The 8,530-nt window shown below is 40.7% G+C and overlaps 1 protein-coding gene across 1 annotated transcript in view; it reads right to left on the bottom strand.

Moving 5' to 3' along the window:
- Nucleotides 1-8,530, bottom strand: part of ncanb (neurocan b) — a 93,004-nt gene that overhangs the window by 15,307 nt on the left and 69,167 nt on the right. The window lies entirely within an intron of this gene.

Below are 8,530 nucleotides of genomic sequence, written 5' to 3'. Positions count from 1 at the left end.
CCTCCCTCCCTCCCTCCCTACAGTGTAGGGATCAGGGAAAAGGCCTCAGCTTTTCCTCCAACAAATCTGAAGCGACACCAGTAAATTGGGCGGTGCAAATTGGGCCGTATGGGGCCCTGCTTAGTATGCAGAGAGATGCGGCTTTGGCTGTGGAAAGAAAAAGAGGAGATGAGAGGAGAGGAGTCCATTATGAAAGCCCTTCTATACTGTAATATAAAATAAAGGCCTCGAAACCTTCATACTGCATTGACTGTGTAAGTGTTTTTTATACTCTTAAGCTCTCCGCCATTCACTATGTTGTTGAGGTTTAATGCTGTAAAGTGCAATGACATCATTTCACAAAACACAATGCACTGGCTCATAGCACGACTGCCCCCTCAAGTGAAGCTACAGCGAGGTTTTGCAAAACTCTCTCAGTCTACTGCTCAATATATTTGCTAATTTAACATATTACTATATTCTCTCTCCTGCAGCTGCACACAAATGCCTCCAGAAAGTGCAAAAGTGATAAATACACTTACTGACAGTGAGCAATGATGATGAGCAATGTGGAAGAAAAACATGCAGTGTAGCATGTTACAATATATCATATATATCTCATATATATATAATATACAATATATCTCAGAAGGTAATGTCTTTGTCATGTCTCATACAGTAAACATAAAGCTCTGGCAGGTCAAAAATCAGACACAGATGAATGCGTAACCATTATAACATTCACACATGCACGTTGGCTGCAGAGAGACGGAGACAAGAAGAATGAAGAGAGTGATGTTTGCATACATCTGGGAAATTTATGGAGGCAACTGTCTGTCCAGCTTTATCACTCTTTGATGCTCTGGTGAAATTTAGCACTGTTTGAAATTCATCATTCGTCCACTGGCCTCTGTGACAGGCAGTCATTCAGTCCCGTACAGTAGATCTGCTGAAAATGGAGTCCTATATACAGTAATGAAGCAGCCTATTAACTCTCCTTAGTTAAGTAAAAATGGGTTTGACTAGACTTGATGACTGCATACTGCAAAAGAGGATCCTGCATTGAGACATGGATCAACAAGTATTCACAAATGTTTCTTAGCATTTCTTTACCTATAAAATGAGATTTATCACATTGGGGACATTTTGAGAACATAAATCCATGTCAGTCACATAGAAAATTTGACAGAACTGACAAAACTGATGCATTTCTGTCATTCATCTGCCTACGCTGAGATTACAGAGTACTAAACATTATTAGACCATGATCTGCCACATACACAAACCACAGTGGTGAATCACCACCTCAGGGTTTGCTTTAGTAGTGGTACTGCTTAAACAAATGTATGTTGTGTCCCTAAAGTAACAGGCACTTGATGATTTTTTCCTGTATTTTATCAAAATACAGCAGGAAAAATATCTCTGCACCAGACAATTAGTTTGTTTGTTCGTCTTATACCAAAGCTTAGTACCTCTTCAACTTCCAGTCAGATAATCAGTGGGATTACTGGATTGCTGCCTTACCGCTATTCTAACTTGATCTAGTCATGTCTTCTGAGCAGTGATGTAAGTTACCATGACTATTATTGTAAATGCAAATGTGGAGAATTGCTTCATTACTTTTGCCTGCCCAAGTTTCTCCTGGTAGTCTGGGGATTTACTCTGATGACCTCGAAACACGCTAATGACATGAAACCCAATTAGCCACTTTAACATTTTCAGACTCCTCTGAGTGGCTCAGTGGCCCACTGGTTAGCCCTGTTGCCTTAACAGTAAGATGAACCCAGGTTTGACTTCCCATTCGGACTGCACTCTTCATTTTATAATAGATTTCCTTTTAACAATGCACAGTGAGAATCCTAATCTACTTCTGAATATGAGCACAGTGTGTGTCTATTACACTTGGGCAATTGTACATATTAGTAAAGTTTAGTAAAGATGGTTTTTGGAGACAAGTGAAAAGGCCTTTTGCCTTCAGAAATGCATGTAAATATTGCTTATCGCAGTTCGTAATGTACATTTTACATTTTACATACAGTAATATGTTTCAGGATCTCCAAGAACCTGATTAAGACTTAAGTAATTTTGTACCATCTACTAATGTTTAGACTGTCCAGATTATTGGAAAGGTGTATCTTATACTGGACATTTTCACATTTTCACAGGAGACTGACTGTGTTAGAATCAGCATTTTGCAGCTATACTCCTCCCTGTGGCACCGACAGTGTGCTTCTTAACAGAGAGCATTAGGGGGAACGATGTTACTACTGTTATCTCTGGTCTTACTGGACCAAAATCACTCGCTGCTGCTGCTGTAATATTCTCCTCTGCTGACTGCTAACTTACTCTTTCACTCCGTCATCAAACCTGCAAGCTACCTGCTCAAAATGTTTGCCCACATGGCAGCTGGTACATTGTATTAGCATTGGGAGTGGGTCTAGTTTGGCTCATGAAGGTGGACAATGGGTTGTTATCTACAGGAACAGGGACAGGAGTGTCAGGGTAGGTGTCACAGAGACAGAATAAAAAAAACACACACAAATATGCACATCTATAAATTAAACATACACGCCTTCATTGAATCACACACTGACTGCTGTGAAGTCCAAATTGGCAGTCGGCCCAGAGTGTGTGTGTGTGTGTGTATGTGTGTACAAGGCTTAGAGCTAACGACATTAAAGCCTTTTAAATGGCTTTAAAACAGGAACTACAAACCACTGTGATATCTACTTTGGGATTTACATACATACAGTATGTAAAGCAACTTGGTGTCCAAGGAAGATAATAAACTAAAGACAGACAAACTAAATGCACCAAACACACAAGATTTAGGGTGGGAGGACAGAATCAAGAAAGAGACAGAATAAGTAAGTGAAAGAGTCGCAGAAACAGAGAGGGAGATAGAGAGAAAGAAAGAGAAGCAGAGATAAAAAATAAACATGTTTTCTCCCCCTCAGATCTTCAACCTAGTCTCTGCTGATTTCTTCTCCCACTCGCTGACAGTGAGGCTCAAAGCCCGACATCATATCAACCTCTTCAAATATTTAGACATTATTCAAGTCGTCGTCTTTTTCCCGTTTTCCCTCTGTCAGGCGGAGAGAGAGGTAGGGGGTATGTTTCAGCGATTAATATTCCCACAGACTTTAGTGAGCGGCAGTTAGGAAATAAAAGGCCATACACTTCCAGCTGACTGATTGGGTCGTTTATCCACATCACCAAGTGATATTTCTACTGCGCGGATTTTTTAGATCCCCTGAATGATGAAACAGTGTGTGTTTGCACGTGAGCGCACTGCCATTTTGCCTCCTCCCTCCGTGACTCTTTGAAGGCTGACAGCTCAGTGTGCCATTTGCAGGAGGGCAGATGACAGCAGTCCAGAGAGAGAGGAAGTAAGTGAGGGAGAGAGAGAAAGAGAGTGAGAGACATAGAAAGAGAATATGCTAACAGCCAGTGATAAAAGGTGAGAATGTGAGGAGACTGTGAGAACGGCTGTGGAATTATTAATGGTTATTATGAGTGCAGTGTTGATTAATGGAACATCCTAATAGTGTGATTCTCACAATTAGGAGTAATGGATGGTACAGTAAAACAGCTACAGAGTGCAACATGAATGAGTGATGCCAGTCCGAAGGCTCATTCTGCATAATTAGCCCATAGACGTGTCTTTGTAGATTGATGCTGATGGAGGAGGTAAAAGGGAGGGCAGCACAGGCCCTTACAGTAAATAGGCAAAAAGTCGGTCCAGTTTATTTAAACAGACTGTGTGTAATTAGTATAAGGTCAGTACAGCACACAATACACATTTGTGTATGTCCAAGATCTGCATCTTTGCCAATATTATTCTAGTAAGAGTGGGCAGGTAATGTTCTTTCAGTGTGCAGCTAATGTAAAGCACACACAAGTGAACACAAGCGATAGCAGTTCGTTCTCTGTGCGTTCAAACTGCCGAGGGATGGGTTAGTCTGACACAAGGGCAGGAGGTGTGGGAGGCTGTTAGTCTCTACCACAAGAGGAGAAATCAGTATCTCAGAAATAGCGTTATTTACATGTTGTGTGGTCTTAGCTCCCAGCCAGGCACCAGTACCTTTGCCTATGTTCACCTGGTTAGCATTCAGTCGAGGACAGGACTTCTGTGGAGTGCTGCATGCTGTCAGTCACTGGGGCTAAGCTAACATTAACACGCTGCTTGTTAAACCATAATGTGAATAGAATAGCAAAATATGTAACTTGTCAGTGTGAAGGCTTTGGAGGTGGGTTGAGTAATAATTTAATTATACTGTTTGGGGAATTAAAAAAAATTGTTATATTTAACCAGTAATGGATTCTATTTTTCAACTAAATTGCTCAGGACCAGAAACATTAAACTCTGGAATGAAATTAGTACTTTAGCACCTCTGTGTTTGTGTTCCTACCAAGTTTGAAAAACAGTGAGCAAACAAGGGGAGAGAACTATACAGAGTCATCAGATTTATCACTGTTAATAACTCATGTGAGACTGTTTGATGGATGAAGAGATGGATCAGAGATTCACCATTAAAACAATTGGCAAAAAAATAACTTTCTCTGCACTCCTTTCTAGACTAATTGGGAATTCAACTGCACAACCTTTTTTTAAACATCCTATTGATACTCATGACATGCAGCCAGTTTGTCTGACTGAATGCTGAGAGTCAATGGAAAGTAATACCATAGGAGCAGGAACCAAAACTGATGAGGTCCATGCGGTTGAAATTCGAAGTTCTTGAGGTTCTGAAAATGTTGCTGGAAAACTTGCTGTGGTGGAAATAACTGTGAGGTGACAGTATATGAAAGACAAAAGGAAGTGCAATGGTACAAGCCTCGCTTCATAACTTATAATACTTTTCTCAGGAAAATCAGAAAGGAAGTACAGAAGTGTGATAAACCTCTAGCACAGCTCAAAGCACTGTTTTACACCCCTCCATCAGAAACGGTCATTAATGCACAACTGAGGAACACAGATTCTCTTCTCTCCCTCTATCTCTTTCTATCTATTGTAACACCTGCTCTGATGCTTGCGTTCTTTCTCTTTTATTCACTGTTTCTTTTTTCCTGACTGAACTTCCCTCGTTCAGAAGAAGACAACGACAGTTGCTTCGGGAACATTGTCTAATTAAGCACCTTGGATGATAATAAATTACCCCCTCATCTCTCCAGCTTCCTGTGAAAGAGAGAGAATTGGCAAGTGTTGAACACAATAGCATATGGAGTGAGAGTGATGCCTTGCTGTTATTCCTTTTGAATAGCTTCTGCCAGGCTTAGGCAAAACTTCAGAGATATTTTATGTGTGGAGCTGCCTGTGAGTGTGTTTGTGCACCTGGGTGCTTTTCAGTCTTGGCACGTGTCCCTCTTGACATGTTATTAGAATGCATGAATCTTCATTAGCATTAATGGCCTCTAAAGACCTGGTGGATGCACAAAAATTAATTTTGAGAAGAGCTTTCTGCTGAGTTGCCTGTTTAGACGGAGGCAGCACAGTCAGGGACAGAGCAGAGAAGCATCAAAGCGAAGTTGACAAACTCAGATGCCTTCTTTCTCAGCCTCTTTGTCAACTCTGAAAGCCGATGCTGAGTCGTAAAAACCACCTACTCCAACAACAACGATATGAAAAAGACAATAAGAAACAGACAAAAGAATAAGGCATTAATATTAAACAGCAAACTGCAGCTTGTAGATCACAACTTCAGCCAAAGTGTCAGTACTGTGGTTTAAACATAGTGAAGAGGAGATAAGCTTGGAGTGACATATCTAATTGACCAATGGGATTACAAAGGACACCTCTGGCCCAGAAGCAATGGCATGATAAGGGTGAAGTGACACCTATGATAGTCAAAATGTGGTCTGACTGAACCCAGGTCACTAGAACCCTACAGCTGTATTTCAAGTAGGACACTGTAAAAAGGACAGATATTAAATATGGTAAGATCCTTCTTTTTTTACTACAGTATATAAAATGTGAAATGACCTGAAATGCATTATTTAAAATCTGTGTAAAGTGTCATTATAATTATAATGTTAGTTCTGCCACTCTGTCCCTATTTTGAATGGGGTTAATAACAGTGTTTTGATGTTGTTTGTTGTTTTTGTACATTCAATTGCAACTTTTTCAAAATGTCCATACTATCTGCACAATACAACTACAATATGATTAAAAGAGTATTCCACTGATTTATTATTGCACTATAACATTGCTGGAGCAATGATGGATGCAGCAAATATAATTTATTTTATTACACAATTCTTCTTCCTTGTCAAAGCAGATCATTTCCTACAATGCAACTTCCGTTCTGACAGTTCTGTGTGTTACGCTAACAGCTGCTAATGTATCCTTGAACAGCTAGCCCCAAGTAGAGATGATGTAAAGAGGGTCTACTAAGCTCACTTCTTTCTCCACAACCCTAGACTTTATTCATTTTCAAATTTGTAGTTTGACACTGACACTGACTCAAGTGACAACACTTCACACAGCTCCCTCTGGAGCCACACAAGGCTTTTCACATATGCTGTAGTACTTCCCAAGAGTTTGATGTGTACTTTACACTTCCCCACTTAAGGTTAGAAAATATTTGTGGTTAAGGCAAATAAACTATAGTTAAGATATGGTTAAGGTTAGGAAATGTTTATTCCAAGTCTGCAACTCCATCCTCCTGCAGAATCAGGTATGACTTACATAAAAGATGCACTGCGTCATCCATTAGCACTGAACGTTGGCACTGGACATAAACCATGAGGTGCAGAATTGTACAGTGTGGAAGTAGTAGTAGTAGTTCCCAGGGACCAGAGGATATTCAATATGCCCACGGATGTAATATTAATAACATCATTCAATCATTCATTTAGCCCTAATCACTCTAAATTACAAGTAAATGACCTTCAGTGTAAGCATGAGAAGATGCAAATGTAAAAGAGACGGTAGAATATGAGATCGGATGCGTTTGAATGAGACAGTGATAAAAAGTGTACAGTGATGGAGTGACAGAAGGACTGCATCTGGTGCTTTCTGAAGCACTTACCACCGCTGTTAGTCAGCTCAGTCTGCTCTCCTCCTCATTAGTCTCAGTGTGTAAGCTACATCGTCTGCTGCCTACTTCCAATCTGCAGCACTGGTGTTGCTGTTGGCGTCAACGTACTCAAAAGTCTTCGTATCTGTCTGCCCCAGATTCACCCGCCGCTTGGGGNNGGGGGGGGGGGGGGGGGAGGAGTTGTGCTCTACTTTGCTTTAGGTTCCCAGTAACACTGTCTAGTTTTTGTTTTCCTGTCAAGCAAAACTTACCGCTGTGTGTCTGTACATGCACGAGTGTGTGTTTGAAAATGTGTATGCCGGCTGTATCTCATGCCAGTAGAATGGGTGAGCCATCCTGCCTGGAACAATCTGACTTGTAGTGGATTTACATTGGTTTCAATGGATGTGGTGTATAATGGTCTCACTGCGCTTTCTGAATGCTGCAAACCCCACTAACACACTTCCAGGCTTAAATCATTAGCATGCTCGTCTGTGTGTTAGGCCTGTGTGTGCTGCTCAACCAGTAGCCTGCTATGGGGGTAGCACACACCAAAAGTCAAATAAATACTAATAATCTGACGTCGGAAGGAGGGAAAAGAAGAGAAGAGGTGGAAGAGAAGCTGGATGAAATGCTGGCCTTTTCTGTGAGGTCCTGGCAACACGTATACGGAATTTTTTTTAAAACAGACATAAAGAGATATTACATTATCATGGTTTTACGGTTTGCATGTGGAACGAGATGCCAAAATGTGGAGGATGATTTTCAAAAATATCTGTATACATGTGGACCAGATCTGAGTTTAGGGGGAAAGACACACATTCCTCACATACAACCAAGCAGCAACCAGACACCCTGGGATTAATTAGCTACACAATCCTTTTAACAAAGCTTTTTGTTTCCAATTTGCAGATGATTTGTTCTGTTAGAAAACAGAGAGAGAGAAAGCAACTGAGCTGGATTATTGTTATATTAAGCTGGTTGTTTTGTATCTAGGAGTTCATGCACCACACAGTAATTTCACTGGAGTGATCGCCATCTAAGCTGCTGGTGAAGAAAAAGAAAGGAAACAAATATTTTGATAATTGGAAGGTACAAGGGTAGGAAGCCTGAGTTTTGTTTGTTTGTTTGTATGGCAAATAATGTATCAGTGTGCAAGTGAAACAGAGCAAATGAGAAATGTGAGTGCTTGTTTGTGCTTCTGTACTTTCTTATGAGGAGGAATTTGAGTTTTAAACCTTGAACAGAGGAATGTTTGGGGAAGTGAGGACATTTTATTGTGAGACCTTACATCTTTGAACGGCTGTTAGAGTGTTAAAACTTGAGCATGTAGTTGCACTGGCTAAGGTTAGGCTCTGGAGAATGCATCACGTCAATGAGGGTCCTCACAAATAAAACCAAGCGTATGTGTGGCTGTGTGAAAGTGTGTTAGCTGAAAGATCTCCAACTTCACAGCTCAAACGTTAAAGCATCACATCACACACACACACACACACACACACACACACACACACACACTCACTGCAAAACAG

Source organism: Morone saxatilis, unplaced genomic scaffold (genome assembly GCF_004916995.1).
Source record: "Morone saxatilis isolate NCDOM2014 unplaced genomic scaffold, NCSU_SB_2.0 Contig12, whole genome shotgun sequence".
NCBI classification, from domain to species: Eukaryota; Metazoa; Chordata; class Actinopteri; family Moronidae; genus Morone; species Morone saxatilis.
Note: the sequence above shows the minus strand (reverse complement) of the source record. Positions and strands in the feature narration are given on the sequence as shown.